The sequence below is a fragment of the Tachyglossus aculeatus genome, chromosome 2, assembly GCF_015852505.1.
Source record: "Tachyglossus aculeatus isolate mTacAcu1 chromosome 2, mTacAcu1.pri, whole genome shotgun sequence".
NCBI classification, from domain to species: Eukaryota; Metazoa; Chordata; class Mammalia; order Monotremata; family Tachyglossidae; genus Tachyglossus; species Tachyglossus aculeatus.
The window spans coordinates 103,606,825-103,634,804 of record NC_052067.1 but is presented as its reverse complement, the minus strand read 5'-3'; the positions used below and the strand labels follow the sequence as shown (position 1 = coordinate 103,634,804).

Sequence of the window (27,980 nt, the reverse complement as noted above, 5' to 3'; positions counted from 1 at the left end):
ATGTGCACTGCTCAATCTTTATGGACACAGGGTGCAGGTGTGAAAGAGTCTCTCAGTGACACACTCATTTCATCACACAATCTCACCATCTTCAGTGTCATCTTTGAACTGAAGAACTCCACACTTTACACCAAGGAGTCCAATAGTCTACAAGCATCACAGGGATGCAGTCAGAGCAGGAAGATCCATCTATGAGTATTAAAGATATAGAATAAAAAACACAAGTCTTCTAAGGGCAAATTCAAGGAAGGGAGGGGAGGGGAGGGCAGAGGAAGGAAGGAAGGAAGGAAGGGAGGAAGGGAGGAAGGAAGGAAGGAAGGAAGGAAAGAAAGAAGGAAAGAAGGAAAGAAAGAAAGAAAGAAAAAGAAAGAAGAAAGAAAGAAAGAAAGAAAGAAAGGAAAGAAAGAAAGAAAGAAAGAAAGCAAAGAAAGAAAGGAAAGAAAGAAAGAAAGAAAGAAAGAAAGCAAAGAAAAAGAAAGAGACAGAAAAACCTCTTCCCCCATCGGCTATCCTCCTCAGGCAGATTGGGGAGATTAAAGTTTTATACTGAATTAGTTCTTTATTTTGCTGTGGAATGGATCACTGCAACAGGAAAAGAAGTCAAATAACACTGTTTTATATTCCAGTTGAAGCTGTGCCAGCAAGTGAGCTAACAGATTCCAAAGAATAGCCTTACAAGAAGACCTTCTCTGCAAATCAATGCAAGGGACCACAATGTTTCTCCACCAGCCAGTTTACCCGTGTCCATTTTTTCGCTGCTTGTTCAACTTGAAATAATTTTAATTACCTAGCAAGCGGAGCAGGGAAAAATCAATTACTTGCAGTCTTGACTTTCCAAGTCACTGTAGCTGAAAGCTGCCCATCGTCAGGAGGGAATCTTCAAGCGTCACCTGGAGCTCAGTGTTCCAAACTGTGGCGCGGGTTCCACCCCGGACAGCTCTTCCGCAGGATAAAAATAGAAATAGCCAGGACAAACAATATGGCTACATTTTACTGGTGAAAGAGAAAATCCTATAACAAAAAACATGATAACGATGATAACGGGAAAAAAATAAAAACTAAAAACGAATGATGGCATTTATTAAGCACTATGTGAAAAGCACTGTTCTAAGTGCTGGGGAGGATACAAGGTGATCAGGTTGTCCCATGTGGGGCTCACAGTCTTCATCCCCATTTTACAGATGAGGTAACTGAGGCCCAGAGAAGTTAAGTGACTTGCCCAAAATCATACAGCTGACAAGTGGAGGAGCCGGGATTTGAACCCATGACCACGAAAGGCACCCGAGCCTCACCTCTTGAGATTTCAGGACCATGCACACGTCCAGGGAAATGGATAACGGTGCTAGTGGCTTGCTCACCACTCGTCACGCACTCTCTTCCGTGCTAGCCATGTTCCTGTGAGGGGGTGGGGTACAACCAGTGAGTAGGTGGAAGGGACACAGCACGTTATCAAAGGCATTCCTTGAGTGCTTCCCATGTGCAGAGAGCCATACTAAGTCCTCGTGAGAGTACTATACAGTGAGTAGATATGATCCCTGTCCTAAAGGAGCCTACAGACTTGTGAAGAGAACATGTGTGTAATACATGTTCACTGACCAGAAACAACACGATTGAGACCGGGACTAGAATGCCAATTTTCCAGTTCCCGGAGCAGTGTTCTAGTGCCACAAACGCCGTACCATCTATGAACACCAGTATTAAGTCAGAAGAATGGTGTAGTCAGCCGAGTGTTCGGCCCTTAACCTGCTAAGACAATGGTTTAAAAAAATAATAGATATTTATTAAGTGCTTCCTATGTGCCACTGTTCTAAGCACTGGGGTGGCTACAAACTAATCAGGTTGGACATGGTCCATGGCCCACGTGGGGCTCACAATCTTAATCTCCACTTTACAAATGAGTTAACTAAGTCAGAAGTTAAGGGACTTGCCCATGGTCACGCATCAGATAACTGGTGGAGCTGGGATTAGAACCCAGGTCCCTCTGATTCCCAGGCCCGTATCCTTATGCTAGGCCACGATACTTTTATGCTTGGAGGATAGTATGACGGTCTGGGTGGTCTGGTCATCCATTCTCGTGTTACAGATGGATGAATGCCCCCATCTAATAAACGCCCACTCCAGATTAATCATTCACAAATTTATCCAAATCTCCCTTGAACCAGATACTTTCTGCTTGAGCAACTTCCTGTGGGAAGAAATTCCAGACCACAGTCCTGACCTTTTCAGACTCTTCACGTGGAATCTGACCCACATCCCCTTTTCTTTTGACCTTCTCCAGCTCGCTTCTAGCCTTTGTCGTGGCAACACAAAATAAATAGCACACAACAGTCCCGGTAAAACTGTCCTACTTTACTCTTTTTAGGAAAGTCACTTCTTTTTAGGGCCACCCGACCCTGAGAAGAATTTGCCCACCCCAGTGTCACTTCCACCCACCCACCTTTGCTCTGGTCTCCGGAGGCAGGACGGCTTATGGACCAACGGCCAGTGTGGACTCGGGTGGGAGGGCCTGAGTGGTTGGAGGTGATGAGCCATTATACTCCTGGGAAGATAAAACATGACTTTTTGGGCTGAATCAGGGACAAGACACCTGAACAGGCGTGAGGAAAATTCCAGTACGATATTCGCGATTGCATTGCTCCCGTTCGTAACTCATGGGCTCCGGAAGCAAACTAATAGTGCACCCACCCAATGACTCACCCATCTTGCTAGACTTGCCGCACAGCCTAAAGTGTTATGCTTTTAAAGGAGAGAGGGGATCAGATATTGCAGCTGTGAGAGAGCAAACCAAAGACTCCAGCCAACGAGCAGGAAGGAGAATAACGACAACTGAAAAAGGCTCTGAATAATAATAATAACTGTTGTGGTATCTGTTAAGTACATGGAAAGAGCACGGGCTTTGGAGTCAGAGGTCATGGGTTCAAATCCCGGCTCCGCCAACTGTCAGCTGTTGGTAAGTCACTTCACTTCTCTGTGCTTCAGTTCCCTCATCCGGAAAATGGGGATTAAAACTGTGAGCCCCCCGTGGGACAACCTGATCACCTTGTAACCTCCTCAGTGCTTAGAACAGTGCTTTGCACACAGTAAGCACTTAACAAATACCATTATTATTATTATTACTATCTGCTAGGTACTGTACTAAGTGCTGGGGTGTATACAATGAAATCAGGCTGGACACAGTCCCTGTCCCAAGTGGGGGCTCACAGTCTCAATCCCCATTTTTCAGATGAGGTAAGAGGCAGAGAGAAGTGAAGTGACTTGCCCAAGGTCACAGGGCGGACGTGGTAGAGCCGGACCAGAACCCATGACCTTCTGATTCCCAGGCCCATGCTCTAACCACTATGCCAGGTGAACAACAAGCAGCGTGGCCTTAGCATGGCTCAGTGGAAAGAGCACAGGCTCTGGAGTCAGAGGTCATGGGTTCGAATTCTGGCTCTGCCACATGTCTACTGTGTGACCTTGGGCAAGTTACTTAACTTCTCTGAGCCTCAGTTACCTCACCTGTAAAATGGGGATTAAGACTGTGAGCCCCACATGGGACAACCTGATCACTTTGTATCCCCCCCAGCGCTTAGAACAGTGCTTTGCACATAGTAAGCGCTTAACAAATGCCAACATTATTATTAGTATTATTCCTTCAGTCGTATTTATTGAGCACTTACTGCATGCACAGCACTGTACTAAGCGCTTGGAAAGTACAATACAGCAATAAAGAGAGACAATCCCTGCCCACAGTGGGCTCACAGTCTAGAGGGGGAGACAGACATCAATACAAGTAAACGAGCATCAACATAAATAAATAGAATTATAGAAGTATACATATATAGGTAAGTGCTGTGGGGCGGCAGGGGGGTGCAAAGGGAGCAAGTCGTGGTGACGCAGAAGGGAGGGGGAGCTAAGGAAAAGTGGGGCTTAGTCTGGGAAGGCCTCTTGGAGGAGGTGTGCCTTCAGTAGGGCTTTGTAGGGGGGAAGAGTGATTTCTTGGTGGATCTGAGGACAGAAGGCGTTCCAGGCCAGAGGTAGGACGTGGGCCAAGGGTCAGTGATGAGACAGGCGAGATGGAGGCCCAGTGAGAAAGTCAGCACCAGAGAAACGGAGCGTGCGTGCTGGGATGTAAAAGGCAAGAAAAGAGTTGAGGTAGGAGGGGGCAAAGTGATGGAGAGCTTTAAAGTCAATAATGAGGAGTTTTTGTTTGATATGGAGGTGGATAGGCAACCACTGGTGGACAGAGTACAGGCCTAGGAGTCAGAAGGACCTGGGTTCTAATCCCGGATCCACCACTTGTCTGCTCTGTGACCTTGGTCAAGTCACTTCACTTTTCTGTGGTTCAGTAACCTCATCTGTAAAATATGGATTAAGACTGTGTGACCCACGTAGGACGTGGACTGTGTCCAACCTGATTACTTTGTATCTACCCCAGTAACTGGCACACAATAAGGGCTGAACAAAGACCACCTCCCCCCCGCAAAAAAAAAAAAAAAAAACATTTTAGATACTCACTGGTCCTGAATGGAAAGAATGCTTCTCCTCTAGTACTTGGATGCCATCTACAATGCTCTTCATTTAACACTCTTTTCTGACAGCGCCTTTTAATTTTAACATTGTATTTCAGAGAGTAGTCTATCTCTACTAGTTACTATACTATTAGTAGTATATTATAATATATTATATTAATACTAATAATTTATTAGTATTGAAAGGAAGTCTACCTAAGTTTACCGTGGTACTATCTCTACTATCATCAATCTTATTTATTGAGCGCTTACTGTGTGCAGAGCACTGTACTAAGCGCTTGGGAAGTACAAATTGGCAACATATAGAGACAGTCCCTACCCAACAGTGGGCTCACCGTCTAAAAGACTCTACTAGTTACTATACTATGCTATTAGTAGTATATTACAATATATTATATTAATACTAATAATTTATTAGCATTGAAAGGAAGTCTATCTAAGTTTACCGTGGTTCCATCATTTGACCCCCAGCGTCTTGCCTCTCAGTCCTCTGACTTACGGACATATAGTCCGCTTAAGTACATATCTGTAATTTATTTCTACTAATGTCTGTCTTCCCGCCTAGACTCTGAGGCCCTTGTGGGCAGAGAATGAGTCTGCCAACCCTCGTGGTATTGCACTCTCCCACGTGCTTAGTACAGGGGCTCTGCACACAATGAGCGCTCAATAAATACCACTGATTGATTGATGCTCACTTTGCTTTTGGCAGGAGACATGACTGAATAGCAGAAGTCAGTCCTCGGAACTCCCTCCTGAATGGCTCAAGAAACGGCGTGGCCTAGATGACAGAGACTAGATCTGGGAGCCAGAGGGCTTAGGTTCTAATTCCAGATCTGCCACTTGCCTGTGGTGTGACCCAGGGAAAGTTCTGGGCCTCAGTTTCCTCATCTGTAAAGTGAGGGTTGAATCCTACCCCCCGTCTACTTGGACTAGACTGTGAGCCCACTGTTGGCCCCTTCCTTCCTCTCCCCCTCGTCCCCCTCTCCATCCCCCCCATCTTACCTCCTTCCCTTCCCCACAGCACCTGTATATATGTTTGTACATATTTATTACTCTATTTATTTATTTATTTATTTTACTTGTACATATCTATTCTATTTATTTTATTTTGTTAGTATATTTGGTTTTGTTCTCTGTCTCCCCCTTTTAGACTGTGAGCCCACTGTTGGGTAGGGACTGTCTCTTTATGTTGCCAAACTGTACTTCCCAAGCGCTTAGTACAGTGCTCTGCACACAGTAAGTGCTCAATAAATACGATCGATTGATTGATTGATTGACTAGGAGCCCCAAATGGGTCGGGGCCTGTGTCTGAACTGATTATCTTGTAACTACCCCAGAGCTTAGTGCAGTGCTTGGCACATACTAAATGCTTAAATACCATAATTATTATTATTATTATTGTTTAGTCAAACCCTTAAGCTAAAGACCCTTCCACTGTTTCCAGTGGATCAAGGACTTTATTTCACTGAAATCAAACATTCACCCAGATGCCCAATTCCTTACCAATCAATCAATCAATCAATCATATTTATTGAGCGCTTACTGTGTGCAGAGCAACTGTACTATGCGCTTGGGAAGTACAAGTTGGCAACATATAGAGACGGTCCCTACCCAACAGTGGGCTCACAGTCTAGAAGGGGAAGACAGAGAACAAAACAAAACATATTAACAAAATAAAATAAATAGAATACCAAAATATCTCCCCTTACTAAACCTCCCAAAGTGACAGTCCAATGAGCTTTTTCCACAGGTATAGGCTATTGCTCTCTTCATGAATCAAAACACCAAACCTATACCCATCCTTTTCCCCTTTCTCCTCCTCATCCAGGGGGCATAACTTCTGGAATACTCTGCCTGGTACCACTGTCCCTGAGAGCCAGGTCTCCTCTTTCAGTGGCATGCCATGGCATTGGAAATTTGGCAAAGTGCAGCCAGGAAAATACATTTATTTGCAAGACTGCACTAAAAATAAGCCCCAGAAACGCACATCTTCACAGGAGAGACGGAACAGTATTTCTAGAAAAGGCTTCCATAAGGCCTCCAAAGAGTTGCGGCTTAGCATTTCTGGAGAATGCAAAATAATATCCCTCCGATTTTCTAACAGGGAGAGAAAATTAAGGTTTCACAATTTCCAATTACCAAGAATACAGGGGACAGGCAGTGAGTTAAGAAAGGGATCGTGACTTCAGGTTAACGGCAGAAGAATTTTAGCTCCTCAATAGCCTGACAATGTCCTTAGTGGAAACACAAGAGCAACTGCACAATTTAAGCAGCACCCACAAAAGTACATCAACTTGAACCACAATAACTTTGCTAGAGAAAACTCTGATTTGCTGTTCACTTATCTGTTCTTGTGCCAAGCTGAATAACGGTTTATCACGGAAAACCAGAACACCTTAAAATCAGGAAAGATAATATGTGAATTTTCCTGGAGACCGCTCAATCTGAGAAGAAGCTTGGTATTAATTAAAAGTGCAGTGGTTTCTGGTAAAATTAGGATTTTAAATGATCAACTGGAATTATGGATTTTTCAAAAAACAGGCTCGGGTCTTGTTTATATGCAGCAGGTTCCTCAGAAATATCTAAGACCTTATGGTAGGAAAACATGGCAATTAAGGGACTGAAGCACACAGAAACGGTACCAAAGTAGGATGTGAAATAAGGGGATTTATAGCCTAGTTTACAAGCAGCAGAGGGAGGGAGAGACGAGCATGCCGGCATCTTGCTGATGCCCATAGCTTTACTAAGTGTAGCATACCCAGAGCATCTCACCCATGTTACTCCTGCTGTTCCCCCCAAAAAATCTAATGTGAGTTCCAAGGAAAAGTTGGTAGCATTTGAGAGAGAGGGATGAGGTGAGCAGGAGGAGGGCTAACAAGCCAAAGGAAAGACAGGGAAGGAATACAAAAGTGAATAAGAATGAATTATGATGAAATCACGGTGTCACGGCTGGCCTCTGCAACAGTTCCAGAATAACAGGAGGGAAAGTCTTCAAGTGGAAGTGCTTTCAATAAGACCTAAAAGAAACACGGCATCCTAAGGACAGTAGCCTCTGGGGTACCTTGCAGGTAGGTCCCTCTCCTCTTCGAAGAGAGCCAGACAGCTATTTTCTCCTTTTTCGCTTAACTTCAGATGCCCATGAGTAATGGTTTATCTCCTCTAGACTACGCCCGTTGTGAGCAGAGAATGTGCCTGTCAACACTGTTGTATTACACTCTCCCAAACTGATGCTCTGCACATATTAAGCACTCAACACCATTGCTGATGACGATGATTTTCTAGAAAGGAAGAATCACTTTTTCGAGCCCTGAAACAAGTAGAATGGCATTTCTGTTTCATTAGAACTTATGTTATTTGTGCACAATCTATACTCTCCTTGCTTACAGGGCTGGGTTTTTTTCCCCCATTTTGGTCATAAAGAGGAATAGGTTCTACTTTGATTGCCTTGATGACAACTATTTCTCATAAGCATGGTCAAGGCCAGTAGGAAAAACAACTGGCATCCTACATTTAATCAAACAGCCTGTATAACGAAAAGGAATTGAGTCCAACAAAAAGGCTTACACAGGAAGCCCCAGAAAGCTGGAATAATCACCTGCCAGAAGCTAGGAGTCTTCAATGAAACTGGTTACCCTGGACATATTTCTTCCATCCACTACCCACACACTCCTTCATCAGAATTAAATTACATAGGAAAGATAATAATCATCAGCTAATCCACAACCTGAAAGGGATGCAGAGAAAAGCACCCATCTTGCCTCACCACATTTCTTTGCAGGGATTTAGTGGCTAAATAAAACTGAAGTTTTCTACTATGGGTCTACTAATCATAGGGATGGGCTAAGTCAGGATGGTCTCATCAGTGGACTTCAAGAGGCAGAACCAAAAGATGCAAGGAGAGAGGCAGAGAGAGAAAACTGAGTCGCAGCAGCCCGCACATCCTTCGGGAGAGAGTAGCAACAACGTGACAAAAATTACAGAAGTCAAGAAATGCAACAATATCGATATATAGCTTACTCGCTATGGGCAAATGTTAATGTGTACCTGGAATTAAGGAAACTGAAGAAAACCTGGTAAGTTGGCTCTTTAATAAAGTTCTGAAGGAAAGGGACATGATTAGGTGGCTAGGAGAGGCGACTTCTGGGTGGGGGAAATGAGGTCTTATAATGACATGGACTCAATTACGTGTTTAGTACAGTGCTCTGCACACAGTAAGCACTCAGTAAATACCACTGATTGACATACTTGCTGGCCTCATCTCACCTTATGGACAAGGAACGTGTCTACCGATTCTACTGCACTGTACTCCCCCAAGCCCCTAGTACAGTGCTCTGAACACAGCAGATGCTCAATAAATACCACTGATTGACTGACATTCTTCCTAGGCTCATTTCAGCATGATCTCAGCTTGTAAATTTTAGAGGCAGGGAAGAGAAGTAGGTAAAGGAGGGAGGTAGAGTGAGAAAGAAGACAGGTGGCAAGAGAACCCCTTGAGTCACAGCACTTCTCCTTTAATTAATTCATTAATTAATGATGGTATTTTTTAAGCGCATACAATGTGCAAAGCACTGTTCTAAGCACTGGGGAGGTTACAAGGTGATAAGGTTGTCCCACAGGGGGCTCACAGTTTTCATCCCCATTTTACAGATGAGGCAACTGAGGCACAGAGAAGTTAAGAGACTTGCCCAAAGTCACACAGCTGACAGTTGGCGGAGCCGGAATTTGAACCCATGACCTCTGAGTCCAAAGCCCATGCTCTTTCCACTGAGCCACGATTCACGATAACTCACTGACTTGAAATTGCTGCGTGTGCAAAAGATTGTGGTAGAAATGCAATTTTTAGATCAATTTAGGGATAACACCTTTCCTCAAACTCATCATATCCCACTAAGATCCACAAAAATGGAACATATTTTCAAATCACGGAGGCCTATGCATCATCATCATCATCAATCGTATTTGTTGAGCGTTTACTATGTGCAGAGCACTGTACTAAGCGCTTGGGAAGTACAAATTGGCAACATCTAGAGACAGTCCCTACCCAACAGTGGGCTCACAGTCTAAAAGGGGGAGACAGAGAACAAGCCAAACATACTAACAAAATAAAATAAATAGAATAGATATGTGCAAATAAAATAAATAAGTAAATAGAGTAATAAATATGTACAAACATATATATACATGCACACAATACAATTCTGAATCCTGAAGTACTAGTTACAGCTCATACGGTCTGAGGGTACCCTTCTCTGCCCAGTGACTTTTCTCCCTCTCAGGTTTCCTGAACTCTACTGGCTTTTCTCCTTATTGTTTCTGCGTTGGTTGTTGGCCCCACACAACTACTCTGTCTCCATGTGCATGCATGTGTTCATGTGTGTTTCTCTGTGGCTGTGTTTGTGTTGCTGTGGATATGTTCCCCTGCATTCCAGTCTGTGTGATGTCTGCCCCTAGATGGGTTTCTTTGTATGTTTGTAAATAAATATTGGTTGGCCTGGAGATGGGGAGGGGTACTAAGCACTTGGGAGCAGGAGCGTACAAGACTGTGACCTCACTGTGGGCAGGGATTGTCTCTCTTTATTGTTGTATTGTCCCAAGCGCTTAGTATAGGGCTCTGCACACAGTAAGCGCTCAATAAATACGACTGAATGAATGAATCTGGTAGACAAATTCCCTGCCCAGTGAGCCCGTTGTTGGGTAGGGACTGTCTCTATATGTTGCCAACTTGTACTTCCCAAGCGCTTAGTACAGTGCTCTGCACACAGTAAGCACTCAATAAATACAACTGATTGAATATACAGGGGAAGATAGACATTAAAATAATTTATGGACATGTACAGTTGTTTTTCCTACTGGCCTTGATCATGCTTATGAGAAACAGTTGTCATCAAGGCAAAGTAGAACCTATTCCTCTTTATGACCAAAATGGGGGGAAACAGCCCTGTAAGCAATAATTGACAGCACTATAAAGTAGATCTTTATAAAATGTCTTTGTGCATGGTTGGAGCTCTGGATTATAAGCAGAGCATGGTAAAACTGTTCATCATCATCATCATCAATCGTATTTATTGAGCGCTTACTATGTGCAGAGCACTGTACTAAGCGCTTGGGAAGTACAAATTGGCAACATCTAGAGACAGTCCCTACCCAACAGTGGGCTCACAGTCTAAAAGGGGGAGACAGAGAACAAAACCAAACATACTAACAAAATAAAATAGAATAGATATGTACAAATAAAATAAATAAATAAATAAATAGAGTAAAAAATATGTACAAACATATATACATATATACAGGTGCTGTGGGGAAGGGAAGGAGGTAAGATTGGGGGGGATGGAGAGGGGGACGGGGGGGAGAGGAAGGAAGGGGCTCAGTCTGGGAAGGCCTCCTGGAGGAGATGAGCTCTCAGCAGGTCCTTGAAGCTCTCGGCAGGGCCTTGAAGCTCTCAGCAGGGCCCTGAACTGTTCATCGATTATCTCTAAACTTAATTTAGCAGCATTATTTATTAAGAAGATTTGTATTTGTTAAACACTATGTGCTAAGCTCGGATGTAAATATAATCAGATCAAAGATAGTTCCTATTCCACATGGGGCTGAGGGTCTAATGAGGACAGAGAGCAGGTATTTAGTCCCCATTTTACAGAAGAGGAAACGGAGGCACAGAAAAGTTGCGTCTTGCCCAAGGTCACAGCAGGCAAGTGGCAGAGCCAGAGGGAGAATCCAGGTCTCCTGATACCAAGTGCTGTACTTTTTTTTTTTTTAATGCACTTGTTAAGTGCTTTACTCTGTGCCAGGGACTGTACTAAGCACTGAGGTAGATACAAAATAACCAGATTGGACACAGTCCATGTCCCACATGGGGCTCATAGTCTTAATCCCCATTTTACAGATAAGGTAACTGAGACACAGAGGAGTTAAGTGACTTTCCTGAGGTCATACAGCAAACAAGTGGTGGAGCCAGGATTAGAACCCAGGTTCTGTGATCCCCAAGCCCATGCCCTTTCCACTAGACCACGCTGCTTCCCCTAGACCTGCTGATAAGGGCAACATTAATTGTGTTAAATTTCACTTCTATTTCTTTCTTGGCCTTCTTAGGCAGAGAAGCAGCATGGCTCAGTGGAAAGAGCCCGGGCTTTGGAGTCAGAGGTCATGGGTTCAAATCCCAGCTCCACCACTTGTCAGCTATGTGACTTTGGGCAAGTCACTTAACTTCTGTGTGCTTCAGTTCCCTCATCTGTAAAATGGGGATTAAGACTGTGAGCCCCCCCCATGGGACAACCTGATCACCTTGTAACCTCCCCAGCACTTAGAACAGTGCTTTGCACATAGTAAGTGCTTAATAAATGCCATTATTATTATTATTATTATTATTATTATTATTATTATTGGTAGACTTAATGGGCATTAAAATGACCCAAAAATAGGCAACAAAAGAGGAGTGAGGAATTACTACAGATAGCTTTAATAATTCTCTTTTTACGGCTATTCCTCTGCCTCCCGTTCTCTATCTTTGGGAGTCCCTCAGATCTGGGTTTCCTTTTATTCCGCATCTCCACCCACTCCCTTAGAGAACTGATCCACTCCCACAACTTCACCTACTATCCCTATGTGGATCATTCCCAAGTCTACCTCTCTCCTTCTCTGCAGTCTCGCATTTCCTCCTGCCTACAGGACATCTCCACCTGGGTGTCCTGCCGACACCTCAGATTTAACGTGTTCGAAGCAGAACTCCTCAGCTTCCCACCCGAACCCTGTCCTCCCCGTCTTTCCCATCACTACAGACAGCATCACCATCCTCCGGCTCACAGGTTCATAACCTTGGCATTATCCTCAAAATTTCTCTCATTCAACCCACATGTTCAATGGGTCTACCTCCACGTCACTAAAAATCTTCCCTTTCCTCTCCATCCAAACTGTCACAGTGCTGATCCAATCACTCATCCTATCCCATATTGACTACTGCATTTGCCTCTTCACTGACCTCCTTTGCCTCCTCCTCTCTCTCCCCACTGCAGTCCTTACTTTGCTCAGTTTCTCCGCTCCTCAGGGACCTATAGTGGCTGCCCATCCACCTCCTCATCCAACAGAAACTCGCTGGCTTTTAAGTACTCAATCAGCTTTCCCCCTTTAGCTTACTTGTTTCCTACTACAATCCAACCCACACACTTTGCTCCTCTAACTCCAGCCTCCTCAGCTGTACCAGTTTTGTCTTTTTCATCAGCGACCCGTGTCCACGTCCTCCCTCTGACTTAGTGCTCCCTCCCTCTCCATATTTGACAGATCACTGCTCTCTCCACCTTCAAAGCCGTATTAAAATTATACGTCCTTCAAGAGGCGTTCCCCAGCCAGCCAAGCCCTCATTGCCCCTATTCCTTCTCTTCAACATCACTTTGAATCTGTACCATTTAGCACTCGGTATTCACCCCACCCTCAGCATCATCATCATCATCATCATCATCAAACGTATTTATTGAGCGCTTACTATGTGCAGAGCACTGTACTAAGCGCTTGGGAAGTACAAACTGGCAACATATAGAGACAGTCCCTACCCAACAGTGGGCTCACAGTCGAAAAGTCTTAATCCCCATTTTACAGATACAGTAACTGAGGCATGGGCTCGGAAGTCAGAGGTCATGGGTTCTAATTCCAGCTCTGCCGCTTAGCTGTGTGACTTTGGGCAAGTCACTTAACTTCCCTGTGCCTTAGTTCCCTCATCTGTAAAATGGGGATTAAGACTGTGAGCCCCATGTGGGAAAATCTGATTACTTTGTATTTACTCCAGTGCTCAGAACAGTGCTTGGCACATAGTAAGCGCTTAAGAAGTACAATCATTATTATTATTATTAGAGGGGAGAGAGAGACATCAATACATAAATTCAGAAGTGGAATATTTTAATAATGGCATTTATTAAGCGCTTATTATGTGCAAAGCACTGTTCTTTTGTCAAGGTAAGCACACATGCAAAAGATCCTGGAGAGCTAAGAACCATGACTGGCTTTTGAGATTATGTGGGGAACAGATGGGAAGAATAGGCCTGAATCTACTTGGAAAAGGGATAGGAAAAGGGATAGGAAAAGGGAAAACTCTTTGGGTCATAAAATTCCACGGCCTCCACGCTAAAAATCCAACCGGATAGATCCGACCAGTCACTTTCTGTCTCAGGCTACACTCTGGCACTTGGATAACTAAAATCACGCCCAAACATTGGCCTTCCCTGTAAACAAAGGGATGAAACACATGCTAGTGTGATAGTCTCCCCCAGGACACACACACACACAAATTTCAACCCAGCAATCAACCGCACTTATTTTCTCTACAAATACAGTTGCGGTATGTTTGGCGGCGTGGCTCACTGGAAAGAGCCCGGGCTTTGGAGTCAGAGGTCACGGGTTCGAATCCCTGCTCTGCCAATTGTCAGCTGTGTGACTTTGGGCGAGTCACTTAACCTCTCTGTGCCTCAGTTACCTCACCTGTAAAATGGGGATGAAGATTGTGAGCCCCCTGTGGGACAACCTGATCACCTTGTAACCTCCCCAGCGCTTAGAACAGTGCTTTGCACATAGTAAGCGCTTAACAAATGCCATTATTATTATTATTACTATTTGTCAAGCACTGTACTAAACACCAGAGAAGACATGAGGTAATCAGAATTAGAGAAGCAGCGTGGCTCAGTGGAAAGAGCCCGGGCTTGGGAGTCAGAGGTCATGGGTTCGAATTCCGGCTCCACCACTTGTCAGCTGTGTGACCTTGGGCAAGCCACTTAACTTCTCTGTGTCTCAGTTACCTCCTCTGTAAAATGGGGCTTAAGACTGTGAGCCCCCCGTGGGACAACCTGATCACCTTGTATCCCCCCAGCGCTTAGAACAGTGCTTTGCACATAGTAAGCACTTAATAAATACCATTATTATTATTATTATTATTATTTTTATTATCAGGGCCCACCTGGGGCTCCCACTCTAAGTAGGAGGGAGAAGAGGTACTGAATCCCCATTTTGCAGATGAGGGAACTGAATCCCAGAGAAATTCAGTGACCTGCCCATGGTCACAGAACACACAAGTGGCGTAGCTCGGATTGTTATTAATAATAAGTAGTAAACAATAAATAATATATATAAATTATTGTTAATAAATAATGATAATGATGGCATTTATTAAGCACTTACTATGTGCAAAGCACTGTTCTAAGCACTGAGGAGGTCACAAGGAGATCAGGTTGTTCCACGGGGAGCTCACCGTCTTAATCCCCATTTTACAGGTGAGGGAACTGGGGCACAGAGAAGTTAAGTGACTCGCCCAAAGTCACACAGCTGACAATTGGCAGAGGTGGGATTCGAACCCATGATCCCTGATTCCAAAGCCCGGGCTCTTTCCACTGCTTCTCTAAAGAAAACCACTTGCCGGAACCCGGGATCGAACCAGGGACCTTTAGATCTTCAGTCTAACGCTCTCCCAACCGGGCTATTTCGGCCTATAAGTAGTAAGTATTTAGCCCTGGCTGTGTACCAAGTGCTGGGGTACATACAGGATAATCAGGTCCCACATCATCATCATCATCAATCGCATTTATTGAGCGCTTACTATGTGCAGAGCACTGTCCTAAGCGCTTGGGAAGTCCAAATTGGCAACATATAGAGACAGTCCCTACCCAACAGTGGGCTCACAGTCTAAAAGGGGGAGACAGAGAACAAAACCAAACATACCAACAAAATAAAATAAATAGGATAGATATGTACAAGTAAAATAAATAAATAAATAGAGTAATAAATATGTACAACCATATATACATATATACAGGTGTTGTGGTGAAGGGAAGGAGGTAAGATGGGGCTCACCACTGAGGTAAGAGAGGAACTGGCATTAAATCCTCAGTTTGCAGCTGAGGAAACTGAGGCCCAGAGAAGTGAAGCGGCTTGCCCAAGGTCACACAGCAGGTCAAGCGGCAGGGCCGGGATTAGATCACCAGGTCCCCCATGGGGCTCGCCCTCGAAGTCTGAGCGAGAACTGGTATTGAGTCCCCAGTTGGCTGAAGGGGAACCCGAAGCCCAGAGAGGTGAGGTAGCTTGCCCAAGGTCACAGAGCAGGTAAGAGGCAGAGCACAGATGAGCACCAAGGCATCGGGGATCATCATCAATCATATTGATTGAGCGCTTACTGTGTGCAGAGCACTGTACTAAGCGCTTGGGAAGTCCAAGTTGGCAACATATAGAGACGGTCCCTACCCAACAGTGGGCTCACAGTCTAAAAGGGGGAGACGGAGAACAAAACCAAACATACCAACAAAATAAAATAAATAGAATAGATATGTACAAGTAAAATAAATAGAGTAATACACATGTTACTCTATTAACATGGGGGATGTTTACTGGGTGCTTCCCACACCTCCCCCTCTAACCAGTCCACCCTAATAATAATATTTGTTAGGCGCTTACAATGCACAAAGGGACCCCCCCCGTCCCTGCCCCCTTCCCCTCCCCTCAGCACTTGTATATATTTGTACAGATTTATTACTCTATTCATTTTATTAGTCCATATTTAGTGCTGCATTCATTTTATTAATGATTCATAGATTGCTATAATTCTATTTATTCTAACGGTACTGACACCTGTCTTCTTTTTTTTGTTGTCTGTCTCAATCAATCATATTTATTGAGCGCTTACTATGTGCAGAGCACTGTACTAAGCGCTTGGGAAGTACAAATTGGCAACATATAGAGACAGTCCCTACCCAACATTGGGCTCACAGTCTAAAAGGGGGAGACAGAGAAAAAAAAAACCAAACATACTAACAAAATAAAATAAATACAATAGATATAGACTGTGAGCCTGTTGTTGGGTAGGGACCGTCTCCATATGTTGTCGGCTTATACTTCCCAAGCGCTTAATACAGTGCTCTGCACATAGTTAGTGCTCAATAAATAAGATTGAATGGATGAATAGTAAGTGCTTAACAAATGCCATCATTATTATTATTTGCTTGGATCTCCCCCAGCGCTCAGTACTGTGTTTGGCACATAGCAAGCACTGATTTGTACTTCCCAAGCGCTTAGTACAGTGCTCTGTACACAGTAAGCACTTTAGACTGTGAGCCCACTGTTGGGTAGGGACTGTCTCTATATGTTGCCAAATTGTACTTCCCAAGCGCTTAGTACAGTGCTCTGCACACAGTAAGCGCTCAATCAATACGATTGATGATGATGATGATGATGAATAAATACGACTGAATGAATGAACTGTAGAAGCAGAGTGGCTCAGTGGAAAGAGCCCGGGCTTGGGAGTCAGAGGTCATGGGTTCAAATCCCAGCTCCACCACTTGTCAGCTGTGTGACTCTGGGCAAGTCACTTCACTTCTCTGGGCCTCAGTTTCCTCATCTGTAAAATAGGGATTAAGATTGCAAGCCCCACGTGGGACAACTCTGATTACCTTGTATGCCCCCAGCGCTTAGAACAGTGCTTGGCACATAGTAAGCGCTTAACAAATACCAACATTATTATTATCACCTTGTAACCTCCCCAGCGCTTAGAACAGTGCTTTGCGCATAGTAAGCACCTAATAAATGCCACTATTATTATTATTATTAAATGCCATTATTATTATTATTATTATTTGCTTGTATCTCCCCCAGCGCTCAGTACGGTGCTTGGCACATAGTAAGCGCTGACTTGTACTTCCCAGGCGCTTCGTACAGTGCTCTGCACACAGTAAGTGCTTAATAAATATGACTGAATGAACAAAATACTGTTGTTATTATTATTATACATTATTATTATAATATAATATAATATTATTATATTATTATACTACTAAGCAGTCCGCCAGACCGCGCAGGGGGTTCCCTTTCCCCGGCGGGTGGTTGTTGCCAACTTGTACTTCCCAAGCGCTTAGTACAGTGCTCTGCACACAGTAAGCGCTCAATAAATACGATTGATGATGATTGATTGATTGGTGACGTAGAGGACGAAATCAGAGGAGGGCAAAGCTGTGGGGGCTCCTGGGGGGGCACAGCCCCGCCGGGACAAGCCCCCTGCTCCTTGCCACCCCCGCCACGGCTCCCCGGGGCACCGAGGATGGGGAAGGAAGGAAAGGAACTTCATCATCATCATCATCAATCGTATTTATTGAGCGCTTACTATGTGCAGAGCACTGTACTAAGCACTTGGGAAGTACAAATTGGCAACATGTAGAGACAGTCCCTACCCAAGTGGGCTCACAGTCTAAAAGGGGGAGACAGAGAACAAAACCAAACATACTAACAAAATAAAATAAATAGAATAGATAGGTACAAGTAAAATAAATAGAGTAATAAATATGTACAAACATATATACAGGTGCTGTGGGGAAGGGAAGGAGGTAAGATGGGGGGGATGGAGAGGGGGACGAGGGGGAGGGAGAAGCAGCGTGGCTCAGCGGAAAGAGCCCGGGCTTGGGAATCTGAGGTTGTGGGTTCTAATCCCGATTCTGCCACACGTCAGCTGGGTGACCTTGGCCAAGTCACTTAACTTCTCTGGGCCTCAGTTCCCTCATCTGTCAAATGGGGATTAAGACCGTGAGCCCCCCCCCCTTGGGACAACCTGGTCACCTTGTATCCCCCCCAGGGCTTAGAACAGTGCTTGGCACATAGTAAGCGCTTAACAAATGCCATCATCATCCCGCCACCTGTCTGCTGTACGACCTTGGGCAAGTCACTTCACTTGGAGAAGCAGCACGGCGTAGTGGACAGAGCACGGGGCTGAGAGTCAGGAGGTCGTGGGTTCTAATCCCGCCTCTGCCACCTGTCTGCTGTGTGACTTTGGGCAAGTCCCTTCACTGCTCTGGGCCTCAGTTACCTCATCTGTACAATGGGGATTGAGACTCTGTGAGCCCCACAGAGGACAGGGAATGTATCCAACCCGATTTGCTTGTATCCACCCCAGTGCTTAGTACAGTGCCCGGCACATAGTACGCGCTAAACAAATACCTTTATTACTGTTATTATTATTCTCTGGGCCTCAGTTCCCTCATATGTAAAATGGGGATGAAAACTGTGAGCCCCACGGGAGACAACCTGATGACCTTGTATCCACCCTAGTGCTTAGAACAGTGCTTGTCCCGTAGTAAGCGCTTAATAAATACCATAAATATTATTATTGTGCTCTGGGCCTCAGTCACCTCATCTGTAAAATGGGGATTAAGAGTATGAGCCCCACATGGGACAACCTGATCACCTTGTAACCTCCCCAGAGCTTAGAACAGTGCTTCGCACATAGTAGGCGCTTAACAAATACCGTTATTATTATTATTATTATTCTCTGTGCCCTCAGTTACCTCATCTGTCAAATGGGGATGAAGACTGTGAACCCCCCATGGGACAACCTGATTACCTTGTATCACCCCCAGCGCTTAGAACAGTGCTTTGCATATAATAGGTGCTTAAAAAATATTATTATTATTATTATTGTTCTCTGTGCCCTCAGTGATCTCATCTGTCAAATGGGGATGAAGCCTGTGAGCCCCACGTGGGACAACCTGATCACCTTGTATCTCCTCCGGCACTTAGAACAGTGCTTCACACATAGTAGGCGCTTAACAAATACCATTATTATTAGTATTATTGTCTGGGCCTCAGTTACCTCATCTGTCAAATGGGGATGAAGACTGTGAGCCCTACGTGGGACAACCTAATGACCTTGTATCCCCCCCGCAGTGCTTAGAACAGTGCTTCGCATATAGTAAGCGCTTAACAAATACCATTATTATTATTATTCTCTGTGCCCTCAGTGACCTCATCTGTGAAATGGGGATGAAGACTGTGAACCCCATGTGGAACAACCTGTATATGTGTATATATGTTTGTACATATTTATTACTCTATTTTACTTGTACGTATTTATTCTATTTATTTTATTTTGTTAATATGTTTTGTTTTGTTGTCTGTCTCCCCCTGCTAGACAGTGAGCCCGCTGTTGGGTAGGGACCGTCCCTATATGTTGCCAACTTGGACTTCCCAAGCGCTTAGTACAGTGCTCTGCACACAGTAAGGGCTCAATAAAGCCAACTGTCAGCTGTGTGACTTTGGGCAAGTCAGTGAACTTCTCTGTGCCTCAGTTACCTCATCTGTAAAATGGGGATTAAAACTATGAGCCCTTCGTGGGACAACCTGATCACCTTGTAACCTCCCCAGCGCTTAGAACAGTGCTTTGCACATAGTACGTGCTTAAAAAATACCATCATTATTATTATTAAATACTATTGAATGAATTAATGAATGACAACCTGATCACCTTGTATCCCCCCCCCCCAGCGCTTAGAACAGTGCTTGGCACACAGTAGGCGCTTAACAAATACTAACATTATTATTATTCTCTGGCCCTCGGTTCCCTCATCTGTCAAAGCTTGCACTTCCCAAGTGCTTGGTACAGTGCTCTACACACAGTAAGCGCTCAATAAATACGATTGAATGAATGAATTAATGAAATGGGGATGGAGACTGTGAGCCCCCCATGGGGCAACTTGATGACCTTGTATCTCCCCCAGCGCTTAGAACAGTGCTTGGCACACAGTAAGCACTTAACAAATACCATCATTATTACTATTCTCTGGCCCTCGGTTCCCTCATCTGTCAAAACTTGTACTTCCCAAGCGCTTAGTACAGTGTTCTAAACATAGTTAGCGCTCAATAAATACGACTGAATGAATGACAACCTGATCACCTTGTATCCCCCTCCCCCCCCCCCCGCAGCACTTAGAACAGTGCTTGGCACACAGTAAGCACTTAACAAATACTATCATTATTATTATTCTCTGGCCCTCGGTTTCCTCATCTGTGAAAACTTGTACTTCCCAAACGCTTAGTACAGTGTTCTACACATTGTAAGCACTTAATAAATATGACTGAATGCATGAATGACACCCTGATCACCTTGTATTCCCCCACAGTGCTTAGAACAGTGCTTGGCACACAGTAAGCGCTTAATAAATACTATCATTATTATTCTCTGGCCCTCAGTTCCCTCATCTGTCAAAACTTGTACTTCCCAAGCGCTTAGCACAGTGTTCTACACATAGTAAGCGCCCCAAAAATACGATTGATTGAATGAATGAATGACAACTGATCACCTTGTATCCCCCCCAGCGCTTACAACAGTGCTTGGCACATAGGAAGCACTTAACAAATACCATCATTATTATTATTCTCTGGCCCTCGGTTCCCTCATCTGTCAAAACTTGTTCTTCCCAAGCGCTTAGTACAGTGTTCTACACATAGTAAGCGCTCAATAAATACGATTGAATGAATGAATGACACCCTGATCACCTTGTATCCCCCCCAGCGCTTAGTACAGTGCTTGGCACACAGTAGGCGCTTAACAAATACCATCATTATTATTATTCTCTGGCCCTCGGTTCCCTCATCTGTCAAAGCTTGTACTTCCCAAGCGCTTAGTACAGTGTTCTACACGTAGTAAGCGCTCAATAAATGACTGAATGAATGGATGACACCCTGAGCACCTTGTATCCCCCCCCCAGCGCTTAGTACAGTGCTTGACACACAGTAAGCGCTTAACAAATACCATCATTATTCAGTAAGCGCTTAACCAATACTATCATTATTATTATTCCCTGGCCCTCGGTTCCCTCGTCTGTCAAATCTTGCACTTCCCAAGCGCTTAGTACAGTGTTCTACACATAGTAGGCGCTCAATAAATACGACTGAATGAATGACACCCTGATCACCTTGTATCCCCCCCCAGCGCTTACCACAGTGTTGTACACATAGTAAGCGCCCAATAAATACGATTGAATGAATGAATGACAACCTGATCACCTTGCATCCCCCCAGCGCTTACCACAGTGTTGTACACATAGTAAGCGCCCAATAAATACGATTGAATGAATGAATGACACCCTGATCACCTTGTATCCCCCCCAGCGCTTAGAACAGTGCTTAGCACACAGTAGGCGCTTAACAAATACTATCATTATTATTATTCCCTGGCCCTCGGTTCCCTCATCTGTCAAAACGTGTACTTCCCAAGCGCTCAGTACAGTGTTCTGCACATAGTAAGCGCTCAATAAACACGACTGAATGAATGACAACCTGATCGCCTTCTATCCCCCCCCCCCCCCAGCGCTTAGAACAGTGCTTGGCACACAGTAGGCACTTAACAAATACTATCATTATTATCATTCTCTGGCCCTCGGTTCCTTCATCTGTCAAAATTTGTACTTCCCAAGCGCTTAGTACAGTGTTCTACACATAGTAAGCGATCAATAAATACGACTGAATGAATAACAACATGATCACCTTGTATCCCCCCCCAGCGCTTAGAACATTGCTGGGCACACAGTAGGCACTTAACAAATACCATCATTATTCAGTAAGCGCTTAATAAATGCTATCATTATTATTCTCTGGCCCTCGGGTTCCCTCATCTGTCAAAACTTGTACTTCCCAAGCGCTTAGTACAGTGTTGTACACATAGTAAGCGCTCAATAAATACGATTGAATGAATGAATGAATGAATGACAACCTGATCACCTTGTATCCCCCCCCCCCCCGGTGCTTAGTACGGTGCTTGGCACACTATAAGCGCTTAACAAATACTATCATTATTACCATTCCCTGGCCCTCGGTTCCCTCATCTGTCAAAGCTTGTACTTCCCAAGCGCTTAGTACAGTGTTCTACACGTACTAAGCGCTCAATAAATACGATTGAATGAATGACAACCTGATCACCTTGTATCCCCCCCCCCGGCGCTTACCACAGTGTTGTACACATAGTAAGCGCCCAACAAATGCTTAGAGTAGCAGCGTGGCCCGTTGGAAAGAGCCCGGGCTTTGGAGTCAGAGGTCATGGGTTCAAATCCCGGCTCCGCCGACTGTCAGCTGTGTGACTTTGGGCAAGTCACTTCACTTCTCTGGGCCTCAGTTCCCCCATCTGGAAAATGGGGATTAAGACTGTGAGCCCCCCGTGGGACAACCTGATCACCTTGTAGCCTCCCCAGCGCTTAGAACAGTGCTTTGCGCATAGTAAGCGCTTAATAAATGCTATCATTATTATTATTATAAATACGATTGAATGAATGAATGAATGACAACCTGATCACCTTGTATCCCCCCACCAGCGCTTAGAACAGTGCTTGGCACACAGTAAGTGCTTAATAAATACTATCACTATTATCATTCTCTGGCCCTCGGTTCCCTCATCCGTCAAAACTTGTACTTCCCAAGCGCTTAGTACAGTGTTCTACGCATAGAACACAGTGCTTGGCACACAGTAGGCACTTAACAAATGCTATCATTATTATTATTCTCTGGCCCTCGGTTCCCTCATCTGTCAAAGCTTGTACTTCCCAAGCGCTTAGTACAGTGTTCTACACATAGTAAGCACTCAATAAATACGACTGAATGAATGACAACCTGATCACCTGGTATCCCCCCCCCCCCCCCCCGGAGCTTACCACAGTGTTGTACACATAGTAAGCGCCCAACAAATGCTTAGAGAAGCAGCGTGGCCCGTTGGAAAGAGCCCGGGCTTTGGAGTCGGAGGTCATGGGTTCAAATCCCGGCTCCGCCGACTGTCAGCTGTGTGACTTTGGGCAAGTCACTTCACTTCTCTGGGCCTCAGTTCCCTCATCTGGAAAATGGGGATGAAGACTGTGAGCCCCCCGTGGGACAACCTGATCACCTTGTAACCTCCCCAGCGCTTAGAACAGTGCTTTGCGCATAGTAAGCGCTTAATAAATACTATCATTATTATTATTATTATTATTATAAATACGATTGAATGAATGAATAAATGACAACCTGATCACCTTGTATCCCCCCACCAGCGCTTAGAACAGTGCTTGGCACACAGTAGGCGCTTAACAAATACTATCGTTATTATTATTCTCTGGCCCTCGGTTCCCTCATCCGTCAAAACTTGTACTTCCCAAGCGCTTAGTACAGTGTTCTACGCATAGAACACAGTGCTTGGCACACAGTAGGCACTTAATAAATATCATCATCATTATTATTCCCTGGCCCTCGTTTCCCTCATCCGTCAAAACTTATACTTCCCAAGCGCTTAGTACAGTGTTCTCCACGTAGTAGGCGCTCAATAAATACGATTGAATGAATGACACCCTGATCACCTTGTATCCCCCACCAGCGCTTACCACAGTGTTGTACACATAGTAAGCGCCCAATAAATACGATTGAATGAATGAATGACACCCTGATCACCTTGTATCCTCCCCCCAGCGCTTAGAACAGTGCTTGGCACACAGTAGGCGCTTAACAAATACTATCATTATTATTATTCTCTGGCCCTCGGTTCCCTCATCTGCCAAAACGTGTACTTCCCAAGCGCTCAGTACAGTGTTCTACACATAGTAAGCGCTCAATAAACACGACTGAATGAATGACAACCTGATCGCCTTCTATCCCCCTCGCAGTGCTTAGAACAGTGCTTGGCACACAGTAGGCGCTTAACAAATACCATCATTATTATTATTCCCTGGCCCTCGGTTCCCTCATCTGTCAAAACTTGTACTTCCCAAGCGCTCAGTACAGTGTTCTACACGTAGTAAGCGCTCAATAAATACGATTGAATGAATGACAACCTGATCACCTTGTATCCCTCCGCAGCGCTTGGAACAGTGCTTGGCACACAGTAAGCGCTTAACAAATACCATCGTTATTATTATTCTCTGGCCCTCGGTTCCCTCATCTGTCAAATCTTGTACTTCCCAAGCGCTTAGTACAGTGTTCTACACATAGAAAGCACTCAATAAATACGATTTAATGAATGAATGACACCCTGGTCAGCTTGTATCCCCCCCCTCAGCGCTTAGAACAGTGCTTGGCACACAGTAGGCGCTTAACAAATACTATCATTATTATTATTCCCTGACCCTCGGTTCCCTCATCTGTCAAAACGTGTACTTCCTAAGCGCTTAGTACAGTGTTCTACACGTAGTAGGCGCTCAATAAATATGACTGAATGAATGGATGACACCCTGATCACCTTGTATCCCCTCCTAGCGCTTAGTACAGTGCTCGGCACACAGTAAGCGCTTAACAAATACTATCATTATTATTATTCTCTGGCCCTCGGTTCCCTCATCTGTCAAAACCTGTACTTCCCAAGCGCTTAGTACAGTGTTCTACACGTAGTAGGCGCTCAATAAATATGACTGAATGAATGGATGACACCCTGATCACCTTGTATCCCCTCCTAGCGCTTAGTACAGTGCTCGGCACACAGTAAGCGCTTAACAAATACTATCATTATTATTATTCTCTGGCCCTCGGTTCCCTCATCTGTCAAAACCTGTACTTCCCAAGCGCTTAGTACAGTGTTCTCCACGTAGTAGGCGCTCAATAAATACGATTGAATGAATGACAACCTGATAACCTTGTATCCCCCCAGCGCTTACCACAGTGTTGTACACATAGTAAGCGCTCAATAAATACAATTGAATGAATGAATGACACCCTGATCACCTTGTATCCCCCCACCAGCGCTTAGTACAGTGCTTGGCACACAGTAGGCACTTAATAAATACCATCATTATTATTATTCCCTGGCCCTCGTTTCCCTCATCCGTCAAAACTTGTACTTCCCAAGCGCTTAGTACAGTGCTCTCCACGTAGTAGGCGCTCAATAAATACGATTGAATGAATGACACCCTGATCACCTTGTATCCCCCACCAGCGCTTACCACAGTGTTGTACACATAGTAAGCGCTCAATAAATACAATTGAATGAATGAATGAATGACACCCTGATCACCTTGTATCCCCCCACCAGCGCTTAGTACAGTGCTTGGCACACAGTAGGCACTTAATAAATACCATCATCATTATTATTCCCTGGCCCTCGTTTCCCTCATCCGTCAAAACTTATACTTCCCAAGCGCTTAGTACAGTGTTCTCCACGTAGTAGGCGCTCAATAAATACGATTGAATGAATGACACCCTGATCACCTTGTATCCCCCACCAGCGCTTACCACAGTGTTGTACACATAGTAACCGCTCAATAAATACAATTGAATGAATGAATGAATGAATGACACCCTGATCACCTTGTATCCCCCCACCAGCGCTTAGTACAGTGCTTGGCACACAGTAGGCGCTTAATAAATACCATCATCATTATTATTCCCTAGCCCTCGTTTCCCTCATCCGTCAAAACTTGTACTTCCCAAGCGCTTAGTACAGTGCTCTCCACGTAGTAGGCGCTCAATAAATACGATTGAATGAATGACACCCTGATCACCTTGCATCCCCCACCAGCGCTTACCACAGTGTTGTACACATAGTAAGCGCTCAATAAATACAATTGAATGAATGAATGAATGAATGACACCCTGATCACCTTGTATCCCCCCACCAGCGCTTAGTACAGTGCTTGGCACACAGTAGGCGCTTAATAAATACCATCATCATTATTATTCCCTAGCCCTCGTTTCCCTCATCCGTCAAAACTTGTACTTCCCAAGCGCTTAGTACAGTGTTCTCCACGTAGTAGGCGCTCAATAAATACGATTGAATGAATGACAACCTGATCACCTTGTATCCCCCCAGCGCTTACCACAGTGTTGTACACATAGTAAGCGCCCAATAAATATAATTGAATGAATGAATGAATGAATGACACCCTGATCACCTTGTATCCCCCCACCAGCGCTTAGTACAGTGCTTGGCACACAGTAGGCACTTAATAAATACCATCATCATTATTATTCCCTGGCCCTCGGTTCCCTCATCCGTCAAAACGTGTACTTCCCAAGCGCTTAGTACAGTGTTCTACACGTAGTAGGTGCTCAATAAATATGACTGAATGAATGGATGACACCCTGATCACCTTGTATCCCCCCCCCAGCGCTTACCACAGCGTTGTACACATAGTAAGCGCTCAATAAATACAATTGAATGAATGAATGAATGACACCCTGATCACCTTGTATCCCCCCACCAGCGCTTAGTACAGTGCTTGGCACACAGTAGGCACTTAATAAATACCATCATCATTATTATTCCCTGGCCCTCGTTTCCCTCATCCGTCAAAACCTGTACTTCCCAGGCGCTTAGTACAGTGTTCTACACGTAGTAAGCGCTCAATAAATACGATTGAATGAATGACACCCTGATCACCTCGTATCCCCCACCAGCGCTTACCACAGTGTTGTACACATAGTAAGCGCTCAATAAATACAATTGAATGAATGAATGAATGACACCCTGATCACCTTGTATCCCCCCACCAGCGCTTAGTACAGTGCTTGGCCCACAGTAGGCGCTTAACAAATACCAACATTATTACTATTCTCCGGCCCTCGGTTCCCTCATCCGTCAAAACTTGTACTTCCCAAGCGCTTAGTACAGTGTTCTCCACGTAGTAGGCGCTCAATAAATACGATTGAATGAATGAATTAGTGAAACGGGAATGGAGATCGTGAGGTAACCTGATGACCTTGCACCTCCCCCAGCGCTTAGAACAGGGCTTGGCACGTAGTAAGCGCTTAATGAATACCAAAAAAAAAAAAAAAAAAGGCAAACGGAAGGAACTCACCGGGCCTCCGTGTCCCCTCGCTGTAAACGGGCTCCCGTCCTCAGCCCCCGGGGATGCGAATGGCGACCGGCGAGCGCCGACGAACCGCCCGCCTCAGGCCCGGACCGGCCCGGACCGGCCCCGACCGGCCCCGCCGCCCTGTCAGCGCCACTTCCGGTCACGTGCGCGCGGCCGTGCGCGCGTGCGCGCCCGCCGGAAGGACGGAGAGGCCTGAGGGAGGCGGCGGGCGCGCGCGGGAGACCGACGCGGGGCAGGCTAGAGGGGAGACGCGCATGCGCGCGAAGGGGGACCGACGAGGGGCCGAAGGGGGCGCGCATGCGCGCGCGGGAGACCGGCGGGGGGGGGCTGACGGGGAAAGTGCGCATGCGCACAGGGGAGGCAGACGGGGGGGCGCGCATGCGCTCACGGGAGACCGGCGGGTGGGGGGGCTGAAGGAGAAGACGCGCATGCGCACGCGGGAGGCCGACAAGGGGGGGGGCGCGCATGCGCTCGCGGGAGACCGGCGGGTGGGTGGGGCTGAAGGGGAAGACGCGCATGCACACGCGGGAGGCCGACGGGGTGCCGACGAGGAAGGCGCGCATGCGCGCGGGGAGACCTTGAAGGGCCGGCGGGAGGGGCGCCTGCGCGCGCGGGAGCCCGACCAGGTGGGGCCGACGGGGGGGGGCGCATGCGCGCGCGGGAGACCGGAGGGCGGGGTGGGCTCGACGGGGAAGGCGCGCATGCGCACGCGGGAGGCCGACGTGAGGGGGCGCGCGTACGCGCGCGGGAGGCCGACGGGGAACGCGCGCATGCGCGCGCGGGAGGCCGACGGGAGTGCCGACGAGGAAGGCGCGCATGCGCGCGCGGGAGACCGACGAGGGGGCCGACGGGGAACGCGCGCATGCGCGCGCGGGAGGCCGACGGGAGTGCCGACGAGGAAGGCGCGCATGCGCGC

General features: G+C 45.7%; 1 protein-coding gene and 1 non-coding gene across 8 annotated transcripts in view; both read right to left on the bottom strand.

Annotated features, from left to right (window-relative positions):
• The window catches only part of TGFBRAP1 (transforming growth factor beta receptor associated protein 1), a 74,925-nt gene extending 47,793 nt beyond the window's left edge, over positions 1 to 27,132 (bottom strand). Inside the window, exons 1-4 of one of the 7 annotated variants that reach the window (XM_038740051.1) lie at positions 27,047 to 27,128; positions 2,438 to 2,539; positions 1,293 to 1,395; positions 788 to 1,011 (exon numbers count right to left, since the gene is read on the bottom strand). The gene's annotated coding sequence lies outside the window, so the exon portion shown is untranslated. Of the gene's footprint in view, positions 1 to 787; positions 1,012 to 1,292; positions 1,396 to 2,437; positions 2,540 to 4,497; positions 4,576 to 27,046 lie in introns of those variants that run through there. The other 6 variants (XM_038740088.1, XM_038740060.1, XM_038740069.1 and 3 more) reach the window with 6 other exon arrangements.
• TRNAF-GAA lies at positions 14,905 to 14,977 on the bottom strand. Its single transcript has one exon. It is a non-coding gene; the product is annotated as a tRNA-Phe (tRNA).
• Positions 27,133 to 27,980: the final 848 nt, after the last annotated feature.